Source organism: Aquarana catesbeiana, linkage group LG02, assembly GCF_042186555.1.
Source record: "Aquarana catesbeiana isolate 2022-GZ linkage group LG02, ASM4218655v1, whole genome shotgun sequence".
Classification (NCBI taxonomy): domain Eukaryota; kingdom Metazoa; phylum Chordata; class Amphibia; order Anura; family Ranidae; genus Aquarana; species Aquarana catesbeiana.
Genome location: NC_133325.1, coordinates 589,548,947 through 589,576,638, shown reverse-complemented (window position 1 = coordinate 589,576,638; position 27,692 = coordinate 589,548,947).

The window sequence follows — 27,692 nt, the reverse complement described above, 5'->3', positions numbered from 1 at the left end:
ACAGGAGATGGTCAGAGACTGGGGACATGGTACAGGAGATGGTCACAGACTGGGGACACGGTACAGGAGATGGTCAGAGACTGGGGACATGGTCAGAGACTGCGGACATGATAGGAGTTCAATGCAGCCTCACCAGTGCCCGTCAGATGCAGCCAGCCAGTGTCCCCGGTAGTGCAGCCTGTGTCCCCGGTAGTGCAGCCTGTGTCCCCAGTAGTGCAGCCTGTGTCCCCCATTGCAGCCAATGTCCCCAGTAGTGCAGCCTGTGTCCCCATTGCAGCCAGTGAAGGGAGAGGAGAGCCGCCGCCTGTTTGATTACAGCGCCGGGAACAATGATGACCCCAAACACACCTCCAAGCCAACCACTGCCTTGCTAAAGAAGCTGAGGGTAAAGGTGATGGACTGGACAAGCATGTCTCCAGACCTAAACTCTATTGAGCATCTGTGGGGCATCCTCAAATGGAAGGTGGAGGAGTGCAAGGTCTCTTACATCCACCAGCTTCGTGATGTCGTCATGGAGGAGTGGAAGAGGACTCCAGTGGCAATCTGTGAAGCTCTGGTGAACTCCATGCTCAAGAGGGTTAAGGCAGTGCTGGAAAATAATGGTGGCCAAACAAAATATTGACAATTTGGGCCCAATTTGGATATTTTCACTTAGGGGTGTACTCACTTTTGTTGCCAGCAGTTTAGACATTAATGGCTGTGTGTTGAGTTATTTTGAGGGGACCGCAAATTTACACTGTTATACAAGCTGTACACTCACTACTTTACATTGTAGCAAAGTGTCATTTCTCAGTGTTGTCACATGAAAAGATATAATAAAATATTTACAAAAATGTGAGGGGTGTACTCACTTTTGTGAGATAGTGTGTGTGTGTGTGTGTGTGTGTGTATATATATATATATATATATATATATATATATATATATATATATATACACACACACACTAACATATACAATTGTTACACAAGCCACACAATGTTACGCAACTGTAGGGGGGGTGGGACTGCCTAGGAGGAGAGAGAGATCGGTGTTCATACATAGTATGAACACACAATCTGTCTCTACTCCCCTGAGAGAATCGGGATCTGTGTGTTTACACACACAGATCCCGGTTCTCGCTCTGTCACGAGCTATCGTGGGAGCCCGGCGGTCATCGCGCCCGCCAGGCACTCTCATCGGCTCCTGGCACACGCTGCGGGCGTGTGCGCCCCTAGTGGCCAAAAGGCGAAGCGACATAAGGTAACGTTATTTCGCCCAGCTGTGCCATTACTGCGGCGACTGGTCGGCAAGCGGTTAAGCCTAGTACACACATTTCTTTTTTTTATTCAACCCAGCAGGGCTGAACGAAAAAAAAAACCTGACAATGCAGGAGTCCTCAATGTACTAACAATCTGATGTTAGTACAGCAATCTTCCCTGCTGTTCTATTGTGTTCTGACAGGGGGATGCCCTGAACACTCCGGTCAGCGCTGATTGGGAGCCAATCGGCAGACCATTTTGGGTCGGCTTCTGTCTGACCGACTGCAGTACACACGGTCCAACTATCGGCCGATTTCAATTGAAGTGGACGATCGATGCCACCCAACATTTGGCCCATGTGTACTAGGCTTTACTGTATAATGACACATCCATTAGGTTTTCAATTTGGGCGAATACCAGAATATCACATCCCTTACAAGCCATGCATATGTAGACAAAAAATGACCAGCCCTTTGTAATAAATACATGTTCCTATGTTATGTGACAAAACATTACAGTAATGATATATTCTTAAAGGGCAAGGCCACACATAGTTGATATTTATTTTATTTTTTTTGAAAAGTAAGCAGCAGCACTGCTGCGTCCAGACAATATGCACACACCGCTGCGCCTAGAGGTGCCTGCACATATCTGCAGCAGGTTTCATTGCTTTCTGCATTTCTGAGTGCTAGGCTGTGCTAAACCAACAAAGCTTTGGCATTCTCTTTCTTGACCAGGTATTCCTTTAGGCTGCTGGGACAGCCCATCAAAGCAATGTGATAATAGGAATGTGTGGGGGTGGGGAGATAATGGACAAGCTATGATAGTTCATGACAGTGTCAGAGCTTTGAAAGTTCAGAATTGCCAACCATTCAATAATCAAAACGAATGGAATTCATTTGTTAAACTACACCTACAATATTCTGTAATATGCTGCTGTACAATTTAACTTAGTCCTAGTGTCTATGCATTTAATAATTTATTTTACCTCCTGGGGTTTCATGATATTTTTGCACTGGACTTTCCAAGCCTATGCACTTGCAGCAGCAAAGGTGCCACAGTTTCCTTGTGAGCAGGAAGAGGACAAGGAACTATGTTAAGGATATCTCTCCCATGAAGTCCCAAACAGATCTATGAAACCAGTGGGTGATTAAATCCATGCACTTTACCTGTAAATTAAATATTGTGGGGATGCCAAAAGGAAAACGCTATATTTTTACATTTCTACTTGTTAATTTTATACCCAAATATATAAAAACAAAACATATTTTACATGTATGTTGCCATCTGTTTGGAATTAGAGTATTTTTATCAAATAATTTTGTGTTAAAAAATGTATGCAACTGTTGTAAAATGTTAGCCTTTTGTATATTTCAATAAATATGTGTATTTTACATCTCTCTACTTGTTATAGTTGTGTTACCTAATGCCTTCCAAAACTATAGACCAACAAAATAATTGTGTGGCATTCTTCTTTTAAAAATGTTTTTAATAATTTAATGAATCCTACTTAGCTGCTTCATCCTTTTAGCAATTATTATGCTGTGTAAACAAGGTGTACACTAACAGCTGTAGCTGGGAAGCCTGTACAAATCAATGACAGGCTGACAGTAGCCGCAGCTGTTGGCATGTATCCGCACATCCAGCGTTTACCCGAGGTTAGCGACAGATGTCTGACACTGGATGTTTAAAGATTGTCTCCAGGGTCAGATATCTATCCTTAACTGCAGGTAAATGCTAGATGTGTAGATACAGGTGAACAGTAACGGCGCCTGTCAGCCTGTCCTTGCTTTCCACAGGCTTCTTGGTCACAGCCGTTTGCCTACACCTGTGATCCCAGCAGCAGGTGTCCACTATTTCTTACTGTAGGTATCCACTGTATGCCCCTAATCCCCATGTGAATGTAGACTCTTTTTTTGTACAGGACACTGGATTGGTTATTCTTAGACCAATAGGTTAGGTGATTGGGCACTGGTAATATCAATAGTGAGAATGATTGAGAGGGGGTGCTAGTGGTGAGCAAAGACTTGAGTGGTATGCTATAAACTTATATCGCTATAGCAAAAGATAACATTACTGCCAAAACCGTGACCTAATGGTACAATACAATGTGCTAATTAAATTGTACAACTTTAATAAACAAGATTTTCAAAATGTCCTTTGGAACAGTTTGTAGGTTCTTCTATGTAATCTTCAATAAGGTAAATTGTGGAAGACCATCACCTGCTTGGAACATATTTAAAATCACCCAAAAGTGCTCAGCTAGATGTGCGCTCACTAGAAGACCATGACCCCTTTAACCAGTTCTGGACTGCCCAACTGTGCAAAACAACGTGCCTGTACATTGCGCCTTCTTCCGCCGCCATGTTTGGACACAGCGGGTCCGGTGGACCCGATGTTCGCCGCCACCAGGCAAACTCTCCCCAGAGAGGCAGAGCGGCGGTCTGCCTATATAAACAAGGCAGATCACCGTTCTGTCAGAGGGGGAGATGGAGATTTTCTGTTTCTGCTAGGCAGGAACACAGATTTCTCTATTTCCCCTGTCAAAACATCCCTCACACAGTTAGCAAACACTCCCTAGAAACGCCTTTAACCCTTTGGTCGCCCCTGTTAACCCCTTCCCTGCCAGTGCCATTAGTACAGTGACATTGCATTCTTTTTTTTAGCACTGATCACTGTATTAGTGTCACTGGTTCCCAAAAAGTGACACTTAGTGTGAGATTTGTCCGCCGCAATGTTGTATTCCCACTAAAAATCGCTGATCTCCGCCATTACAAATAAAAATAAAAATGCCATAAAATTATCCCATAGTTTGTAGATGCAATAACTTTTGTGCAAACCAATCAATATACGCTTATTGGGATTTTTTTTTTTATCAAAACCATGTAGCAGAATACATATTGGCCTAAATTGATGAAGAAATTCGATTTTTTACTTTTTTTTTTTTGGATATGTTTTATACAAGAAAGTAAAAAATATTGTATTTTTTTCAAAATTGTCGATCTTTTTTTGTTTGTAGTGCAAAAAATAAAAACCCCAGAGGTGATCAAATACCACCAAAAGACAGCTCTATATGTGGGGGGAAAAAAAGGACATACATTTTGTTTGGGTACAATGTTGCATGAATGCGCAATTACCAGTTAAAGTAGCGCATTGCCAAATTGCAAAAAATGCTCTGGAAGGGTGTGAAATCTTCTGGAGCTGAAGTGGTTAACTAACAAGAGAGTTAAATAGCGCCTGTGTGGTTGGGTCTCTGATCTTGATTGGCACCTCTCTGAAGTTAGTGAAGAATCTCTCCTCTCCACCATAACACGACATTAAAGCAAGAAAAGGGGAGCCAATAGCGTGATACCGTTTATTGTAAAAAATGGAAACGTACGTGGAGGCACTTTACTTCCGGTCATGTCACTTCCGGGTCCCTGGCTTCCAGTTTTTGCAATTTGGCAGTGGAACGCACGCCGGCCCTTAAGCATGAGCCGGGTGGCGGTGCTTTCCTATAGCTTGTATGCGGGTATTCCCTAGTCGCGGGTCCAAGCACTTTATCATGTAAGGAGCCATTTTATGTTTTTAACAATAAACGGTATCATGCTATTGGCTCCCCTTTCTCTTGCTTTAATGTGATGTTATAATGGAGAGGAGGAGAGATTCTTGACAAACTTCAGAGAGGTGCCAATCGAGATCAAAGACCCAACCACACAGGCGCTATTTGACCCTCTTGTTAGGTAAAGGGGTCATGGTCTTCTGGTGAGTGGACCTCTAATTATGCACTTCTGGGTGATTTTACCACTTCAGCCCCAGAAGGATTTACCCCCTTAATGACCAAGCCATTTTTTGAGATACGGCACTGCGTCGTTTTAGCTGACAATTGCGTGGTTGTGCGACGTTGTGCACAAACAAAATGTATGTCCTTTTTTCCCCACAAATAGAGCTTTCTTTTGGTGGTATTTGATCACCTCTGCGGTTTTTGTTTTGCGCTATAAACAAAAAAAGACCGTCAATTTTGAAAAAAAAAATATTTTTTACTTTTTGCTATAATAAATATCCAAATAAAGAAAAAAAAAATTCTTCACCAGTTTAGGCCAATATGTATTCTTCTACATATTTTTGGTAAAAAAATAAATAAATCGCAATAAGCATATATTGATTGGTTTGCTTAAAAGTTATAGCATCTACAAAATAGGGATATATTTATGACATTTTTTTTTTTTTTAAGTTATGGCAGCGATTTTTAGCAGGACTGCGACATTGTGGTGGACAGATCGGACACTTTTTTTGGACCAGTGACATTTATACACCGATCAGTGCTATAAAAATGCACTGATTACTCTATAAAGGACACTAGCAGAAAAGGGGTTAACACCAGGGAGCGATCAAGGGGTTAAATGTGTTCCCTGGGAGGTTATTGTAACTGTGGGGGGAGTGGACTGACTGGAAGAGGAAAGAAGTTGTTCCTTATCACTAGGAACAGACGATCTCTCTCTACTCCCCTATCAGAACGGGGATCTGTTTGTTTACATTGACAGATCCCCGTTCTGGCTCTGTGGAGCGATCGCGGGTGGTCTGCGGACATCGCGGCCGCCTGCCACACGTATCACTTCCGACGATGCGCCTGCTATTGCCATTAAAGGAATCGCTGTACTGGTATGCCGGTTCATGCAGCCGAGCCAACCTGTCCCAGTATAACTGCGGCGGCCGGTCGACAAGTGGTTATATATGTTCCAAGCTAGTGATGGTCCTCCACAATTTACCTTATTGAAGATTTAACATAGAAGAACCTTTGAACTGTTCCAAAGGACATTTTGATATGTTGTTTATTGAAGTTGTAGAATTTATTTAGCACATTGTATTGTACCAATAGGTCATGGTTTTAGTATCAATGTTATTGTCCACTATAGCAGGGGTAGTAAATTAAAATTCAAGGAGGTCCAGTCACTAAAAAAAAATTCCGGCTGAGGTCCAAATCAAGAAGTCTGTGCCATGAAAGATTGTACGCATCTTCTTTTCTTTTTGTGGCGCAAGCTGTGCTCTCTGGCGCATTTCTTACTGTTTCCTCCACACACTCTGGTAATACTCTGTAAATGTAAATGTCCCCAATAGTGTTCCCCCTTACAGCAGGTGCACCTACCAGAATAATTCATTACATTGGGTGCCTCCATTAGACTACCCCCAATAAATCAGCTGCCACCGTCAGAGTACCACCTTATATCAGGTGTCCCCATCAGAGTGCCCCCTTACATCAGGTTTCTTCATCAGTAGGCCGCCTTACATCTGGTGTTTCCCATCAGTGTGCCCCCTTACATTAGGTGCTGTCAGAGTGCCCCTTTACATCAGGTGTCCCCATCAGAGTGCCCCTTTACATTAGGTGTCCCCCTCAGAGTGCCCCCTTACATCAGGTGTTCCCATCAGAGTGCCCCCTTAACATAATATGTGCCCATTAGCCTGCCCCTATTCTATGTTAAGGGGCACTCTGATGGGTAAATTTATGTTAAGGGGCATGCTGATAGGCACATTTTGTTGTGCCTTTCAGTGTTCCAGCAACCAGGGGTGGGGCGCACACACGACAGTGTCCCAGCAACCACAAGCGGGGGGGCGCGAACATGACGTCACTGTCCCAGTAAATGACTGCTGAAATGCGGCAACACACTTGACGATACGGACAGGAGCGTCGCTCGGGCTGTGTTCAGATCGTGGGCCTCCATTTAATGACCGGTGCACTATAGCGATATAAGTTTATAGCATACCACTCAAGTCTTTGCCCACCACTAGCGCCCCCTCACATTCATACTCATTAATCATAGGTAGGTCACCTACATTATTGGGGAGCAGCTTTTAATCACGTTTAATTCTTCATTATTATATATGGTAATTGGTCTAAACCTATAGACGCAAGTTACACCCAAATACTGTTTTGCACTGGTAATATCTAAACTGAAACTTTTGCCTGCATAACCCTCCCAGAATGCCTATAGTTGTTTTTTATTTTTGCTAGTATCTTTAGGCGATGGACATGTATTCTTTCTGCTCTTTTTTTCTACTGGAAAGTGTTTGCTGCTCTAGCAAGGGCATTTCACAGCAGCAATTCTCTGGATCAGTTGCCTCTCAGCCTTCTGTGCTCACCTTGGAGCATTGTAGTAGCATATGAGAGGCCTTTTGGTGACCGTGCACAGTACAGTGGAGCCCAGGAGCCCAAATCCTGAAGACCCCTTTGGTAGTAAGCCTGACCAGAATGGAGGCGATGATTGAGCTGGGTTCCAAGGACTGGTGTTCCTACTGCATTGGTCCCAAAGGGTTGTACTCCTTGCCCTTGGGCAGTGGGGAGCAGCGCCTAAGCAGTGGGTTTAGCTGGCCATGGGCTCCCTTCCGCAGCCAAAGAAGGTGAGTGGCAAGGAAGGTGCCCTTTTTTGTTTGAATTTTGGTTTAAATTTTCCCTTTTATTGGCAGTGCTTTTCTATTACAGATTTGCATGCTTGTTTCCAGACTGTACCATGCAAGCACAAGCCATCTTGCAGGAGGACACTTAGGATCATTTTTGGAAGCTTCCTCCATATACAGGCAGCACAGATTGTCCTTCTGCTTCTGAGCTCTAACCTCCATTATGGTCGAACACCACAAGGCCTTCCTCTCCAGTATTGTTTGGGGTTAGGTCATAAATACTCTTGGAGAACACATTTGGTAGCACATGGCATACCATAGACACAAGAGGGTGGGTTCTGCAGGCTCAGCTGGTACTCCAGTGGCTACTGGCAAAGGTAATGGCGAATCTCTTAGTGAACTCTGCCAGCATCAGTCCTCTGTCTGACTCATACGTAGTCAGTGGCAGCGTCAAGGTTCTCCCTTAGACTGGGTTCACAAATGTGCGGTGCGAATTGAAGCTCCATTTTAACAGCTAATTGACAAAGTCGTTGTTCAGCGTTTCACATCAGTTTTTGACCAGTATCAGGTCAGGGTTTTATCCTGTTCACGACGGAATGCATCTGCGATTCAGATGTGTTCCCATAGAACAGGGATATGCAATTAGTGGAACTCCAGCCGTTGCAGAACTACAATTCCCATGAGTCATAGCAAGACTCTGACAGCCACAAGCATGACACCCAGAGGCATGATGGGACTTGTATTTTTGTAACAGCTGAAGGTCCGCTAATTGCATATCCATGCCATAGAAGATAATGTGCTTGCAATTCGCACCGCAATGCCCAGAAAACACACAAGTTTTTTGGGCAATGCGAAGTGCAAATGCAACACGCAAATGTGAACCTGCCTCGTTCAAATGAACGTATTTTAAAATGTCATGTGAATTACATGCGGTGTAAGTCGCATCCAATTCGCATAGGTTTGAACCCAGCCTTACTGCATCAGGGGTATCTTTTGCTGCTTCTTTTGTTCCTAAGGAAGAATTTTCATCTGCCAAGTCCAATATCATGGACGCAGACAGCTGGAAGGATATGAGCAGCAAATGGTCCTGGTTGCCCTCATGACAGGATCTTTCTGTGACTTTCCTCTAGCAGCCTTTTAAAGCTCAGGAGTAGGAGTCATTAAAGGCAGCATTATACTCATCCAATGAATCCTTGAAGGAGGCTGTCCAGGCCATTGAAATCTCTCTGGCCCTAAAAACAACTGTTGGGGGCCTCACTGAGGTGTTGTGCTAAATTGAAAAATTAATTTGTGGTCTTGAAAGGCTCTAACACCAGCCAAGACCTTTCTGCTATATTCTTATACACGGGAGGTCCTTTATGAAGACTGGGCACTTTAGCACCTGACATTGTTTTTGGAAGGTCTACATATCTGTGTAGATGGGCTGGGATTTTTACGCAAACAGCTTTCCGGTCTAGGCATCGTTTCAGATCACATGGGAAGTATATATGGGAAGCTCAAGTCATCAGTGGATCTCCCCTGCAAGAAACACCTGGAACCAATGCCCTTTTATGGGGATTGGCTATTTTACAAATGCCTTGGATTTGTAATCCACAAGAGACTGTAGAGAAAATACGCTTACTGCTGTAGAAGTCAGCTGGCGCTAGGAAAAGTCCCTTTAATCCCCTACTGGGTTTGGGTTCCATGCAAAAACCTAGCACCCAGTTCTGACCTGGAGTTCCAAGTCCTCCAAGACAGGAGGCAAGACTTATTCCAAGGTGAAGGGGCATCTACACGTCAAGTGGGGGAACAGTTGATGGCCTGTGTGCCCCCAACCAGGTTGTCCCTGCCATGTGAGTCCCTGAAATTGTTTCCAAAGACTACAAGCTGGAGTCTACGCTCCTTGCCTTTGTGCTAATACAAATTACTTCTGTTTCCAGCAGAAAAACAACCCTGTTCATTGCACTAAAACAGCAGCTTTGGTAAGAGGTCATTACCCCTTTTCTGGAGCAGGAGAGATTCTGGGAGTTTTATTCTAACACGTTTACTGTTCCCAAATTAAATGGAGGAGCATGTCCCCTTCTGGATTCAAAGCCTCTAAAAAAATCCTCCTCATGCAAAAGTTGAAGTAGTCAGCTTTCCATTGGTCCACTCCTGGAATGTAGACTGCAGTGCAGAGATCAGTGAATGAGTTTGAAAGATTATCTGGCTTCTTCCTTCATTCAAGGCTGCATGACTCCTGATGCCCCCTTGGTAGTTGATGTAGGCCATTGCCGTGGCATTTTCTGACTGCACCCTGATTGGGTATCCCCACAAAAGGAGGGACTAGTGTTGCAGAGCCATACTTATTGCTCTGCGTTCCAGGATGTCGATGGGGAACTTGGCTTCCACGGGTGACCATAATCCCTGGAACATGAAGGACTGGAATACTCCTCCTGAGCCTGAAAGACTTCCCTACTGTTAAAACTAGAGATCCACCAAGTTAGGGAATTCCTTGCTTAGTCGGACAGAAGAATGTTTTTTCTAGGTTAACAAGAAATGTGTCGGACAGGTCTCAAATGAAATTGGGCAAATGGCACATCCTTGAAGGAAGCTACCATGGGGCCTGGACCAATCATGGACAATCTCATTATGAGATGCCCCTTCTCAAATCTCAAGTGTAGGCTCTGAAAGAGAGAATTTTCTTTTCTGGAATGAAAATCTTTGCTTGGATTGTGTCCAGGACCAGCCTCAAGTATTTAGGTGAAGAGGAGGCTGGATCTTAAAAAAAAGGAAAGGTTCCCCGTGGGGTTTTTTAGCAGCAATTGAGTCACAAAAGTGGATAGTAAAAAATAGATATTTTTTATTATCAAAAAACAATAGGACAATACTATACAAAAGTTAAAACATGAGCTCTGGTATACATTGTGCGAGACCATAGGATTGAGGGGAGGGGGAAAAAATGCTTGACAATACCAAATAAAGTACAGATTCCAAATCATTTAGAAATTCTCAGCTTTACATTAATGAAATTGGTTGTACTGTCTGATGTACAGGAAAAAAGCCCCAATGCATTTCGTCCTAAATGTCTACGGTCTTCCTCAGGGGGTTCTCATTTTTCTATAGATACATAAAAGGACAAATTACAATCTTGTATGATGTAATGTGCAATCATAATTATTTATACATGTATCATAAACATAAAGGACCATTGTCACATCATATTTACCCTCTCCATCGAATAGGCTCGCTTGAACAGAGATTTCTTTAATAAAAAACACACATAAAGATAGCAATTGGTTTTCCCATTGAAGATTCTGGAAAATGCTGACAGACCGTCCTCACCTCCACCCCGAAGGGGGCCACCCCCGGCCGTGGGGCTTTACAAGTGGTCACACCAAATTGGGCGCCCCAAAGGGTGAGGCAACTGGGAACAAGCAACACCTGGAAGTCATCACAATTATACTAATTAGTATCTTCTATGTTTTTTGATTTATTATAAATATGATATCTAGGGTTAAAGGGAAGATAATTACTGGGAGGTAGCAGACCTGTTTAGAATTTAAATCATGCTATATTATATATCCTGGAAAAACATAACATTTCCAACGACACTATGAATTATAGTGTATATGGTATAGTGATAAATATTGTTATATGTGAATTTGAACAAGCGATAAAATGTAAGTACTTAATGAATAATCAATGTGTAATGTATTTACAAAGAGAATATTAAATCATTGTGCTATGGTGTGATAATAGGTTTTCCTATGTGACCCTAAGAGGTGAAAGAATATAGGTTGTAACCAGTGATTAATTCTAATTAATGGTATATTTTTAGTATACTGTATATATTATTTTCTAATCGCAGATGTGGGATAATTGAATAAAATATAAAAATGTGTAAGAAGTGAGTGAAAATGAGTTAAGTGACAAATAAAAATTCATTAACAGAATGTGTGCAAACAAAGTGAATGTGTGCCATTGATACATGTAGTGCCCCAAAGAAAAAATAAATAAAAATAAAAAATAAATAATAAAATAAATACTGAATCAACAGTGTGGGATTGCAAATGTGAAAAAGTGCACTGAAAGAAGTGTGATAAAATAAAACAAAACAAAAAATACAAGTGAGTGCTGGTAAGTGCAATAATGAGAATATTTAATACCTGTTTATTATGTAAGATTTATTTAGGACGCTGCGGCATCTCGAGTATGAGGCATCAGGCCCATTGAGTTGATTTGGATTGGCTCTAAATGAAGAAAGCATACAGGATGTTTAAAACTGGTATATATGAGGGAAATGTATACAGCTTAATCACCATGCACTGCCATACATTCTTACCATATAATCTGAAAGGTGCATGAACTCTGCATAGATACCTGGACTCAGCATAGACTCTGCTCATCAGGGGTGAATTGAAAAATCCCAGGCTAATACCTCCATTATATACCCCGATTCCTTAATGGATGACTATCCACAGGTGGCTGACCTCCCAGTGCCCCCCTCCTAGAGAAGGAGGGGCCACCAGGTCGCTAATCGCAGCCCTGCTGTGGCCACCTCGACGTTCCGGAAGGCAAACATGCCCCGGACTCCTCCGTCGCAAGTGACGTGACTGATGTGTAGTGGGCGCAGGAGACCGTATTGTGAACACACGCAATGTCATTCCTTAGTCCGGCGGCAAAAACGGAGCGCTGCTGGCAGAGTGAAAGCTCCCCACAGTGCATGATGGAAAAACTGCAGGTGCTGCTTAATAGGGGGAGGCATGGTGCATTCACATCCCCCCAACCTGCCGGGAAGCCAACAGGCCTAGGGGGCACCCCGTCGGAGACAGAGGGAGGACAAGGTCACAGCAATCCAGGATCTGGGAACAAAAGAAGACATAATGAAATGATAAATAAAAAATAAAATACAGAGTGTAATGCAATAATACAAGCAAATACACTATTAATTTTATTCAGATTTATACATTCAAAAATTAATTTGGTATAATCATTACTTTGTTAATGATATAATTACTTTATAATTATTTTGTAGGTGATATAATTGATATGTTATTGTACTTATATTAAATTCGTAATCATGAATTGAAGAGTACATTGTATAAAATCCAAGTAGCAAATAGGCATAAGTGTGAAAATATACAGATTTTCCTGGAGTGCATTTGTAAGATGTAATAACCAACATCAACCCCACGTATCAGAAGGCATGAACATAGATGCATGAAAGAAGGAGACCCCCCCCAGGCATGTTATCTTTCATTTATAAGAAAATGTTAAATGGCAAGACAAGCAATTCCATGCATGTGTTTTCTAAATTGGGAGGAAATACGAGTATATATCCCAGAAGTAAAAAATATATATTGTCAGCGCATGCGCGGGAGCTTCTAAGATGGCCGCGAGTCACTGAAGCTCCGCGCCACCACGGCCCTAAGGAGCTCACCGGAGCGAGCAGAGCGGACTACAAAGTAGCCAAACGGGTGCACAGTGTGGGGGAGACCTCCCGGATTCAGGGGAGCAGAACGGCGCACGTCCGCAGAAGCCTAATCGGCCAGATGACTGCGGCGCCCGGCCCAGTCAGTTATGCCAAGATGGCGGCGGCGGCACGAGGCACACGCAGCACAGGGGGAGAAGAAGACTCAATCGCAGACCAGGATGTTCGGTTCCCGCAGTCTCCAGGTACCGATTTCCCCCCTCTGCCCATGGGAACATCTCCCACTTCCACAGAATCCCTGCTAGGCAGGTTACAGGATGGCTCCCCCTCCACCCCTATGCTGGACCCACACACGGGCATGCTACTGTCCCACACAGAGGACTCTATTAACTCCCCTGTCCCCACGGACTTTCCTTCTATGATGGAGGCTTTCTCCCATCTGCTCTCTCAGAGCCTGGCCAGAAATGCTGATCACATCACCTCCTCCATACATGCAGATCTGCAGCAATTAGGGCAGCGTATGGATTCCATTGAAAAGAGAGCTGACCAAGCTGCAGCACGTATAAATCAAAACACAGATAGAATTCAGGATATACAAGAACAACTGGACACTGCTCTTGCTAAAATTGACGACCTCGAAAATCGCTCAAGACGCTACAATTTTAGGATTCGTGGCCTGCCTGAGACTGAGAAGGATATCAGTGCGGCAGTAAAAACCCTGCTAAAGGATCTCATCCCAGATATAGCTGAGCATCGCACTGAATTGGATAGAGCGCACAGAGCTCTGCAACCGCCCCGAGCAGACGGACTACCAAGAGACATTATTGTGAAACCCCACTATTTTGCCATAAAGGAGGAAGTTATGAGGAGAGCAAGGGGAACAGAAAATCTACAATTACTGGGCCACAAAATTCAAATATTCGCAGACATTTCACCCTACACAGTCCAGAAAAGACGTTCTTTGAAACCGTTATTACACCTGCTTACAGAAAGAGCCATAACATACAGATGGGCATTTCCCCTGAGGCTGAACTTCTCATACAGAAATAAACATTATGGCTTTTCATCGCTCGCTGAAGGAGAAAGGTTATTCCAGCAGCTGGGACTACTTCCACAGGGTCCGAACCCTACACCGGAAGGAAGAAGCACTCCGTCATCAGTCAAGCGTCCGCCGCCGGCAAGCCCTCTGCAACCCACATGGCTAAAGCAGAACTCTAAACGCTCCAAAGAAAGCATCCCTCCCTGAAGTTTTTGGATTTCTAGGGACACTATTGCAGTCCCGGGTGAACACTTCTTCTTTGTTTTACAGGATCACAAGAACAACCTCTTCAGCATCGCCTTTTACCAGGACTTGAAAGCAGCACAGTGTACCTTGAATGGGGACAGACAGGAGGTTCAAGCAGTGTAGAACTAGAGTCCCACATCTACATAGGGGTAGCAACGGCTGCAGGGGGAGGGGAGGGGGGGAGGGTCAGATATTACTGTGACTCCTACAGGGATTGGGCTGAGTCTGAGGGGAATAGGCTTATGTCTGAATTTATTATGCTACAAATGTTTATGGTTAATGACTTCTATCATAACTCACATTTACGGAGGAAGTCTAAGGGGTTCATACCAGCAAGGGGGTGGTCACTATTGGGAGGGACACTGCATGGTTGGGGGTGGGTCTGTGTTGAAATTTGGATGGGGAGTTAGCCTCCCCCCCTGGCTTCGCATTTTATAGGGCGGGGTCTGGAGGGGGAGGATCTCACCCACAGAGAGGGGACGGGGTGGTAGGTATAAGTTTCAGAGGTTATGTTTGAGGTTTTAAAGACCATTGGACCAGTTTTGGTCTCAGTTCGCAAGTTCACTTTAAATGGTTATGTAACTCAGGTGATGGGGCCGTGGTGGTTTCAATGCGCTCCTTGTAAATACCGGAGAGTAATTTGTACTCCGGTTTTCAGGGCTAACTTCTCCATTAGTGAGGGGATAGCTCTAACGGGTTAAGAGGCTCAGAATGCCTGGTGCATTCTGCCTCGGGAAGGGGGGGGGAGTCTGGGGACTCCCAAATTGACTTCTTAGATATTGATCTCGCATCACATGATATGAGTGATACAATATTGCCTAATGTACTGATCACCATTCTTCTTTTTCTCTTTTTCATTTCTTTCTTCTACTTCTTGATTTCTATTCCTCTGATTGAATACAGGTCTCGGATCCGCAGATGGTCTCTCCTCCCAGGTCTTATATTGGTTCGAATCACTGACTCACCACCGCGTAAAACAGATCCTCCCGACCAACTAGGTAAGACTCACCACACTAGCATAGCACCACAAGGTACACTACATGATTGATCAGGATAAGGTTAGCTCATCCCTTAGGATTGTATCCAATAACACTCAGGGGTTCAATTCTCCCATCAAGCGTAGGAAGACATTTCAACTTTTTAAATCCATGCATGCTGATATACTATTCTTACAAGAAACACACTTCCCCATATCATATCAACCAAAATTTTTACATCACCATTATCCCCAATTTTTTTTATCTTCAGCATCTAACAAAACAAAGGGAGTAGCGATATGTTTCGCTAAACACATTAACTTTTCCCAGTCGGATGTGATCGCTGATCCACAGGGTCGTTACATACTAGTTGCGGGACATATAGACGGGGAATTATATACATTTATATCGTACTACGCCCCGAATCAGGGACAGAAAAAATTTTTTGAAACAATGATGACCAAGCTTCGACCTCATATGAAAGGCTCGGTCTTTCTTGGAGGTGATACGAACGTGGCTTTTGACTTCTCAGTGGGAATATCTGGCTCTGGTAAACCTGAACCCAGGCGTCCCTCTAGGCAAAGTGTCTACATAGCTAAAATGTTACAGGAGGAGGGATTCATCGATATCTGGAGAGAATTTAACCCTCACGTTAAGGATTACACACATTATTCTGCACCTCACAGATCACACGCCAGGATTGACCATATTTTCACACGCTCATATTCGATTCCATTGATACTGCAATCCAAGATTGTAGACTCACCGATATCGGACCACTCGATGGTCACAGTAAGTTTCAAAAAGTCATCAAGGGATGATAACCCCCCAAGATGGAGACTACAAGAATCTATATTAAGTGACCCCATTCAGTGCGCAATATTAGAAAACTACATCAAGGAATATTTTCAAATCAACACAACCCCAGATGTTTCACCGGAAGTGATCTGGGCAGCTCACAAACCAGTAATCAGGGGAAAGATAATGCAAATGACGGCAAAACTTAAAGCGGAGCATAGGGCAGACACATTAAAACAATCAGAAGAATTCAAGGCTTTAGCTAGGGCACATAAAAGGACACCCACCGTTGAATCCCTAGCAAAACTGGATAGGGCCAGGGCTCTCCTAAACCTCACTCTGACCACTGCAGCGGAAAAACATCTCAGGTGGACGGGAGCGAAATTTTACAGCCAAAAAGATAAGATAGGCGCCAGATTATCGGTTAAGATTAGTCCGAAACACCGGGCATTAGCTTTCCCTAAAATTAAGCTCAAATCCGGAGATATAACACAAAATCCAAGTAAGATTATGGAGGAATTTTTTACCTTCTTCCATGAACTCTATAAAGCTAAAGTGTCAGCGGAAGGAAAGCTAAAGCAGGAATTTCTTGACTCACTGACCCTACCGACACTAACACAGTCCCATAGGGAGCTAATGGAGGAACCCTTCACCCAGGAAGAAGTTCTGGAGGTCATAAACTCATTGAAGCTTGGATCCTCCCCTGGCCCGGATGGGTTCTTCAATGGTTATTACAAAAAGTTTGGACCTACACTGGTCGCACACTTGACGAAATTCTTGAATTCCCTCAGAAAAGGAGAACCACTGGGTTCTGAATTAAATACTGCGTACATAACAGTAATCCCCAAGCCAGGGAAGGATCCCAGGGAAATAGGGAACTATCGACCAATATCCCTAATTAAGAAAGAAAGGGAGGTGTCATCCCAGTAGGCACTGTAAGTTTCTAAAGGTGGGCCCCCATCCCAATTTCTAGCCAAACACAAGCACCCCCTATCGGAGTGCAATACCTCTAACGGGACTTTATGGCGGGGTCACCTCTGGTAAAGTAGAAAATAGTAGGAAATTTTTAAATTTTGTATAAAAGTATTAAAGTTTATTCATTAAACATTTCTTAAAAAACATTACCATGACCTAACCGTATATGCAGTAAAAATGGATGCGTATAATGGGAAGATACAGTTGTAAAGGAAAATTGACCAATTACAATGATACAGGTAAATAACCAATAATCATAGAAACCCAACGTTTCGAGGTATGTAAAAAAGTTGACCTCTTCTTCAGGGGTAACGATAATTAGTCAGAGTGGGTGTTTCATCTAAAAAGTTAACAAAAAAGCAGAACAGAAATAAGTGAAAGAAATTCTCAGATATTCATAACAGGAGGCAGTAGAAAGCATTTTGGTTTGCATTACAAGGTTCAGTTCACATTTCAACAGTTGTTAACATCATTGGTAAATTCTAGGCATCTATAAGCAAGAAATTCATACTGACCCCTTGAAAATTATGTAAAACTTCCTAAGGACATTTCCAGCATCCAGTGCGACTTAAACAAATTGCCGTCCGTCACGGCCACACAGAAATCGCAAGACCAAGGTTGAAGCAGATAGAGAAAAGACCAAGTAAACCGCAGGAGTGAAAGCCAGGGTGGGCTGAGGTTGCTTCACAAAGGATGTCCCCCAAAAGGCGGAACAGACACAGTCCTCCCCTTTTCCCCTATGAGGGCTGGAAAAACAGCCCCTAATTAACAACGATGTTAAAATTCTAACGAAGATCTTAGCAAATAGAATGTCTAGCTTCATTGCATCATATATACACAAAGACCAGGTAGGCTTCATACCTGGCAGGCAGGGGCCGGATCAAATTAGACGGACCATAGATATAGTATCTCTTCTGAAGTCGAGCTGGGATGGGGGACAACCACAAAAAGGATATATTTTATCAATTGACCTACATAAGGCATTCGACTCTATTGACTGGGAATACCTGTCTGATATCCTACAAAGGTGGGGCTTTGGTAGCACTTTCAGAAATATAATCAAGTCTCTGTATTCAAACCCCTCGGCGCAAGTGCGGCTCATGGGCAGATACTCGGCAGCACTACCTATTAATAGGGGTACCAGGCAGGGATGCCCACTTTCTCCCCTCTTATTCGCCATTGCCATAGAGACATTGGCTATAGCCATCAGAACAAACCCGGATGTCAGGGGGGTGAGGTGTGGAGACCAGGAACACAAATGCGCTTTATACGCCGATGATTTACTGCTGTATATCTCTTCCCCCCTGATATCCACCCCAGTAGTATGCAGGATCCTAAGAACTTTCAGTAAAATTTCAGGTCTGACAGTGAATATGACTAAATCAGTGGCCCTGAATATTACGGTACCGGCAGAAATTCTCTCACAACTTCAATAAAGCTTTGAGTTCTCTTGGGCTGCTACGGCTATCCCTTATCTGGGAATTAACTTAACCTCTGAGATAGGGGAATTATTTAAAGCTAATTATCCTCCAATGATACTGAAATGCAGACAAGAATTAGACAAATGGGCTAAATATGGTCTCTCCTGGGTAGGAAGAGTAAACGCTATAAAGATGACATTACTTCCCCGCATCTTATATTTTTTTCGCTCTCTCCCAATCCCACTAACGAAAGGCTTCCTCCACAAACTACAATCGTCGATAATACGCTTTGTATGGGGAAGTAAGGGTTACAGATGCCCATCCACTGTTCTTTTACGCTTACGATCGCAGGGAGGGCTGGGATTGCCTGATCTCTGGGGTTATTATCGGGCAGCTCAATTAGCGCAGATCTCTCTCATTTTTGGAAAGGCCTCAAAACCTGACTGGTTGTCTATGGAAAGGCAGGCTACACCTCGCAACACCATTGACTTTTTATTATGGTGTGACCCCAAATGCAGACCAGCCATCCTAGCCCCCACATTATCTCACTCGATCGCACTTTGCAACAAACTCTTTACTCAAACGTCTCTAATTTCCCCACTTAGACCTCTGTCACACATATTTAATAATACAGCGTTCCCGCCAGGACTAAATATTCAGGCGTTTAAGTGGTGGACAGACAAAGGACTCTACAGAATAGGACACTATCTAACTGCGAAGGGTCCTATCAATTTGAATTATTGTAAACACACATTGGAAATGCCTGACTCTGAAAGGTTCAGATATAACCAAATATTCCACTTCATACAATCACTTTGGTCTAACCTACAAGTAGCTCCCTCGATTACACCATACGAACAGTGGTGTTCTAACATGGAAGGACAGAAAGGGGGGATCTCGATAATATACACAGCACTCATGTCTAAGTCGGATAAACCAGCATATGCCAGGACCTGGGAGGAGGACTTGAGAGGATCTTGGACTTCCAAGGACTGGTTCAGAGGGTGGGACCGCTCTTACAAAGGTATTTATAATATCTCTCTGATAGAAGCTAGCCTAAAGGTGATGGCAAGATGGTATTATGTACCTGCTAAGTTGGCCATGTTTTATCCTGGGACCTCTCCATCCTGCTTCAGAGATTGCAAATTGGAAGGTACTATGCTACATGTCTGGTGGACTTGTCCGCGCATTAGAACCTACTGGAAGAAAATATTCTGTATGATGGGCAGCTTACTGAATATACGTATAGCGCCAGATCCAACCATAGCTTTACTCAATCATACCATACCGAACCTACCTAAAAGCTCCCAGAAGTTAGCCTTCTTTATTTTATTAGGAGCAAAAATTACTTTAGCTAAGGCCTGGAAAAGGCGCACAGTATCCTTTCAGTGTTGTAAAAGGAAGGTAACATGGATAATGTCCCAGGAGAAAATAGTGGCTAAACTGTTGGATACGGTTGAGAAATTCAATATCATTTGGGAACCATGGGCACGATATTGTAATATTTCACTCTATCCGGGTATGGAGATGGGACCAGGTAACCTACCTAATCTACAGTATCAATAACTTTTCTCTCTCTCTTTCTCTTGCCTTTCCTCCCTTCTTTTAACACGTTTTCTTCTCTCTAAGACAGGGGCCAGCGAGCCCCTTCGGTATATACAGGCCTCTCTTGGCCCTTAAGTTATACACATCAAGACACATTCATGACAGAGTGTTACATAGGATATGTTTACCGAAAATCTGGTGATATACTGTATTATTTTCAAAAAGGGATAACTTAAATATCCCCTATAGTAGGAAATGTATAGACTTACGAGGCAGACACATACTTAAATTAGAGCACACAGGAGAAATCCACACTGGGACAAGTTGCCTCTTTTGTACATACAATGTGTAGGTCACGAATACTCAAGAAAGGGTTCTCTAGCTCCGAATTTTCATTGATAATCAGCAGAACAGAGTCCTAAGTCTTCATTAGCTACAAGAATGGTGAGGTGTCTATGGGGACTATATAGGGAAAGGGATCCGGCTGGGGCGGGTCTTTGATCGCTCTGATGGGCACAGCAAGAACCCTAACGGGGTGCCCGGAGAGGAGAGAGGACCTCTCCCCCGCGGGATCCGAGCTTAGGCAACTGTAGTCACTCACCGCGGAGATATTTAACTTTGTCTGCTGGAAACAAAATTTATTGCGATTCTCATGACAGCTAGAAAGTTAGATGCAAGTCTGCCAGGTTCTGCGGTTAAGTGCTCCTCACATATACCATGTAACGAATACATTTATAATATTGTCTGTGTTTGATACTCAGCAAAGCGGGCTTCGAGGGGATTGTTGACTGAGAGTCAATGCACGATATTCTAGGACCCCCCTATTGGACAAGTTGCACCTAAACAAACTATATTGAGGAGCAAGGTTCAAGGAGGGAGGAATTTGAGCATTGTGATAATTGTGCATTGAGTCTTAGTCAAAAAGGTTCTAAATGAGTCTATTAAACAGAGACAATAATAATGAACAAGAGGCACTCTGTAATAGTTAAACGGTGTTATAACTTTATTTACCTCCTGTTCTCCTTATGTACACCTTTCTTTGCAAGTTCAAACCATTCAGAGCTAAGTTATGTTCTTTCATTATTTCTTTTGTTATGGATTCAGCTCACGACAGTTATTCATATTTCAAATATCACAATAGCACTTAACTGACAACGGACTGTATTATCTAGTTGTAATACTGTATTACTGGTGTCTGAGGAAGGCATGATGTCTCCAGCCTACGCTATCAATACTGTATTTTGATGTATTATGTTAATTGTTTATCTTAAAAACAATAAAACTTTTGAAACATAAAAATATATATTGTTATGAGGATCTATATGTAGTGCTAGAGTTTCCTAAATAAGAGGTTGGTAATTACTGATGGTATCCTAAGATAAGGAAAATTCCTCCATTCATTACATCCACCTTCACGCCCCTCAGATCACGCGGAATTAACTGGTCTTCCCCGAACTATAACCTTTGAGAAATGGAACATATGAGATAGCTTCATTGAGGCCTGGCTATGTGGTGGCCCCAAGTTTGTATATCCATTTCTGTTCAATTTGTAACAGCTTTTTGTTCCAATCGCCGCCCCTCACCGAAATATGTATCTGGTCAAGGGCGGCGAAGACAATTTTTGGCATTTTGTAATGGTGCTGGGTGACCACATGTCGTCCAAGGGGGAGGTAGATATTCCCTATATCCATGTTATAAATGTGCTTAGATGTTCTACACCAGAACCTTTGCCTCCTTTTGCCCACGTAAAATGCGCCACACAGGTCATTAGACTACAGATGGAGTCTGGCAATTTACGAAGTGTTTGGGTTTAAACACCTGACCATTAGGGAGAGTGAAGACATTTTTTTTTCTAATCCATTGACAGTGAGCACAATGTCCACATGGAAATGTTCCATATATTGAACAATGTTTTTTGCGAGTCTTTCGGTATTCACTTTTGACCAATTTATCTTTTAAGGACGCAACTTTTTTTAAAGGTGATCGAAGGAAATGGAGGGATGAAATGCTTAACAGTATCATCGTCTGTTAGAGTTGACCAATGCTTCTCAACGATGTTGCGAATCTGTGTTGTCCCGAAAAGCGCATAATAATGCGCATATGATCGGTTTCTTTCTTTTTGTCTGAGATCTAAAAAGCAGTCTCACGTGTTTGTGTAGTAGCTCGATTGTAAGCTTTACGTAGACAGGAACGGCAATACCCTCTCTCCAGAAGGCGATTCTGGAGCTTACCCGCTTCTATTTTGAATAATGTGTCATTGGAACAGTTTCTCCGCAAGCGGAGATATTGTCCATATGGGATAAGGGCTGGGGTGAAAACTCTCTGCATGAAATACAGTAATGCCTGCAGTGCTTTTTCTTTACAGGGTAGTAGTTAAGCTGCCTTGTGTATCACATTCAATTTTCACATCTAGAAATGTCACGGATCTAGTATTATAATTCATGGTAAATTTCAGATTAAAACTATTTATGTTTACGTGATCAAAAAACTGAATCGAACGGTCCTCGGGTCCTTCCCAAATGACGAAGATGTCATCAATGTACCTGAGCCACGTAGTAACATGGCTCAGGTACACCGAGAGACCCTCGTCACTGAAAAGTGACCGCTCCCACTCCCCCAGGTACAAATTGGTGTAGGATACATTACACATTGATCATTCATTCACCTCTTAGGGTCACATAGGAAAACCTATTATCACACCATAGCACAATGATTTAATATTCTCTTTGTAAATACATTACACATTGATTATTCATTAAGTACTTACATTTTATCACTTGTTCAAATTCACATATAACAATATTTATCACTATACCATATACACTATAATTCATAGTGTCGTTGGAAATGTTATGTTTTTCCAGGATATATAATATAGCATGATTTAAATTCTAAACAGGTCTGCTACCTCCCAGTAATTATCTTCCCTTTAACCCTAGATATCATATTTATAATAAATCAAAAAACATAGAAGATACTAATTAGTATAATTGTGATGACATCCAGGTGTTGCTTGTTCCCAGCTGCCTCACCCTTTGGGGTGCCCAATTTGGTGTGACCACTTGTAAGCCCCACGGCCTGGGGGTGGCCCCCTTCAGGGTAGAGGTGAGGAAGGTCTGTCAGCATTTTCCAAAATCTTCAATGGGTAAACCAATTGCTATCTTTATGTGCGTTTTTTATTAAAGAAATCTCTGGTCAAGTGAGCCTATTCGATGGAGAAGGTAAATATGATGTGACAATGGTCCTTTATGTTTATGATAAATGTATAAATAATTATGATTGCACATTACATCATACAAGATTGTAATTTGTCCTTTGATGTATCTATAGAAAAATGAGAATTCCCTGAGGAAGACCATAGACATTTAGGTCGAAATGCATTGGGGCTTTTTTCCTGTACATCAGACAGTACAACCAATTTCATTACTGCAAAGCTGAGAATTTCTAAACGATTTGGAATCTGTACTTCATTTGGTATTGTCAACCATTTTTTTTCCCCCTTCCTTCCCTCAATCCTATGGTCTCGCACAATGTATACCAGAGCTCATGTTTTAACATTTGTATATTATTGTCCTATTGCTTTTTGATAAAAAATATCTATTTTTTTACTAACCACTTTTCTGACTCTCAATTGCTGCTAAAAAACCCCATGGGGAACCTTTCCTTCTTTTTAAGATTTGCTATCCGGGGTGTGCAACTCCATGCAAGAGGAGGCTGGAGCGCATATTTTTATTTAAATTGATCACCCAACTCAAGGCCCGGAACATCTGAATTGTCCTTTGAACATTTACAGACAGCTGGAAGGCAGAAGAGTCCTTCATGAGAAGGTTGTCTAGATAACCCGTGACCTGGATGATGATTTCTTAGAAGAGCCAGAGGAAATGCTAGGTCCTTTCTCAATACTCTGGGAGCAGAAGATAGCTGAAGGGTAGTGTGACAAACTGGAAATGGCTGCCTGCCATTGCACAGCGCAGAAAGCACCAATGAGGTAGATAAATGGGAATATTTAAACAGGCAGGTGTAACAAGCCTCTGCGGCTATAGAATCAGATTGCAGATCGTAACATCTGATGGTTCGGTCATCCGATGCTCCGGGACTAGAACTACAGCTATGTGCCGTTCTAATCCAGTTGTGTAGCTCAGAACAAACACCAGTCAGGCTGTATGTAAGTTCAACCAGGAATCTCCTTTATTGAAAAATACAGGCTCTTTTATACAATAAAAGAGGAGGTGCGTACCTCCGACTCATATTACTCTGAACATACACCTGTGACCAGAAACCTAATTAGCATGGGCTAATTAACTAATCCCTTTAGACAGCCTAGATGACTCAGACATGACCTTTAGGCCAGACTGGCCGTCTTGTAGCTCAGAGAACCCAACCAACATTATCACAATAGCAGAGTTAATTTACACAACCAACAATGGGGATCTAATGACTCTTAGATCCCATACTAGAGACTTATTTACAATACACATTCTAGCAGGCAACAGACAGACAGGCAGCTGGAATTGACATCAGCATCTCCTAACTGTATTTGTCCCAGCATTATGAATCAGCCACTATATCTAATATGGTAAATCCAGGGTCCCCAGAGTCTGTGTGTCCTGGGGGACCAGGACCCAAATCCACAGTAATACCACCTCAAGGGTCCCCAGGCACACAGCTCACAAAGAGCACCGTTCCCCCAAATGCCAGGGCCCACGATCGATCGGCAAGAGGCTAGCATTCAGTCCCCTCCAAAAGTCTCTCTCCCGGCTAGGTCTGTCACATTTCTCCCCTTTTGGCAGGAGACTAACACAGGAGACCCCAGACGGGTTGACTCCGAAGTTAGTCAGTAGTTCCAGTCCTCTAATGCCTGTACCCACACAGTACCCCAAACAAATTGTTCCAAACAAAGCATTACTCACCCAGCCAACCTCTGCCTCTCTCAGAGAACATATCTGCTGCTGGGGAGAGGCCTGGACTGGCCCTTCTCCCTGAAGTCCTTTCTGTCGCTGGAGAGAAGACAGGGTGTCTGGGCTCACTCCATAATGCTGTTGGGGATCTGGGCCGACTGCCCAGCATCCCTGGGGTATACAGGTGGAGACTGAAGTCCCATCCACCTTCACAGGAAATCCATCCTCTGTTAGTTGAGGGCAGAGTCCAGCAGTATTCGGCCCTGTTGCCAGCCCTTCTGCTGGAAACCCCACACCATCTGCTCCGGCTAACTGTTGGGGCAGAAGGCTGGCTTCCTCCACTCCCAAACTGTGTAGCTGCCATTGGGAAGGTGAGCCGGCTGCTTCCTTTTCCATTCCCTCATCTGGATGTTGGGACGATATGTCTGTGGTACTGTCTCCCAGGTGCAGGGATCTTTGCTGGGGAGGAAAAACTACTTCCTCCACCCTGGCCAACTGTTGGGGAGGGACGAGGAACACCTCCTCTCCCTTCTCCCCCTGTATCCTGATCTGCTGCTGGGAAGTGACCACCTCCTCCTCACCCTGAGCCTCAGGAACCGCCGCAGGTTTAGGGCAGAGCACAGTGAAGTTTGGCCCTAATAACAGCTCTTCTTCTGCTGGAGGCTCACCAGGTTGTTCTTCCTCAGCAGAAAAGTCTATCAAATCCCGTGTCTCTGCAACTGGTGTCTGGGGATAAAGGTTCACCGTCTCCTCTCCGTGGAACCCAGAAGATGCTATCAGTGCTGGGCAGAGGTTAGCAGAGCTCTGCCCTGTTGTCAGCACTTCAGGTTTGGGGACGGCAATCTTCAGATTTTCCACTGCTGATTCTCTGGCATGCTGCTGGACAGGCATATTCCTCCATCCAAGATCATCCCATGCAGAAACAGGATCATCAAGGTCAGTCAGCACTTGCTGCATCCGCCATAAGACCTCTGCCTCCATAGCTGCGGGTGCAGGTTGGCAAAGCACACTGTTACTCTGCCACATTGTCAACTCTTCAGCCAGGATTTCAGAGTTGTCAACTGGTATTTCCTGATAGTCCCAGGCAAAGGGAGCCCCACCCTGCTGCTGAGCAGAGTCTAGCAGCTGTCTGTAGGCCATCTCAAGCACCCATTCCTGAATGGCCAGAAACTCCAAATCTTCCTGTGCCCAGTGCACTTCCGAAACATTCAGCCTTCGCTCTCTGTGCTCCATTATTTCCTCCAAACGCCACTCCCGATCACTCCCAAAGTCAGGGTCCTCGGACAGCCTCCAGTACAACAATCCCAGGCCATCGTAGTCAAAGCCTTCCGTGGGGCTGTCATCCGCTGTCCACGGGCACGCTTGGGCTACATACCACTGGGGGGCTCTGTAGCTCTCGTCCAACCGCATTTCTGCCCGGATCAGCCTGCTTAACTCAGCTGTCCACCCCTGGTTCGGCTGTTCCCCCAATAACAGCATTCGCACTTCATACTGCGACCAGTACCTCACATGGATGGAGGGGAGAACTTTTCCCTGGTTTCGCTGCTCACGGGCTAGCGCTTCCTTCCAGAGTTCGCAGCGGATAGAATCAAACCATCCTAGCAGGACCTGCTCTGATACTGGTCCTCTGTGCTGTAGCTGCATCTCTCGCAACCTCCTTCTGAATTCCTCTTCCATGGTGGCTGGTATCTGTACCTCTCCTCTCCTGCTATCTGGACCTTGGATCCAGGTGATGGTTTGGATGTGTTCACGGCAAGGAAGCACGATCCCACCATTCCCTCCACGGCTCTCAAGTAAGTCTTTCAGCGTGGCTCTCCTGCAGGCTGGTTTGGAGTGTCCCAGTAACTGAAGAGCAAATCCCACCGCTGCCAACCAATGTAACGAGCCCCTGCTCGCTCGATTCCACTCTCCCGACACTCCTCTGCGTCTATAGAATCAGATTGCAGATCGCAACATCTGATGTTTCGGTCATCCGATGCTCCGGGACTAGAACTACAGCTATGTGTCGTTCTAATCCAGTTGTGTAGCTCAGAACAAACACCAGGCAGGCTGTATGTAAGTTCAACCAGGAATCTCCTTTATTGAAAAATACAGGCTCTTTTATACAATAAAAGAGGAGGTGCGTACCTCCGGCTCATATTACTCTGAACATACACCTGTGACCAGAAACCTAATTAACATGGGCTAATTAACTAATCCCTTCAGACAGCCTAGATGACTCAGACATGACCTTTAGGCCAGACTGGCCGTCTTGTAGCTCAGAGAACCCAATCAACATTATCACAATAGCAGAGTTAATTTACACAAACAACAACGGGGATCTAATGACTCTTAGATCCCATACTAGAGACTTATTTACAATACACATTCTAGCAGGCAACAGACAGACAGGCAGCTGGAATTGACATCAGCATCTCCTAACAGTATTTGTCCCAGCATTATGAATCAGCCACTATTTCTAATATGGCAAATCCAGGGTAACCAGAGTCTCCCCCAGGACCCAAATCCACAGTAATACCACCTCAAGGGTCCCCAGGCACACAGCTCACAAAGAGCACCGTTCCCCCAAATGCCAGGGCCCACGATCGATCGGCAAGAGGCTAGCATTCAGTCCCCTCCAAAAGTCTCTCTCCCGGCTAGGTCTGTCACATTAGGTATTCTCCCTGTCTCAGGGAGGCAATTACTGACCTTGTGGATTGCACGCAAAAGTTTGGAATTTTAAGGTAATTGTTTCAAGATTTTAAGTCCAGAATAGCATGTATACCCCCCCGTTGGGCTTTAGTACTGT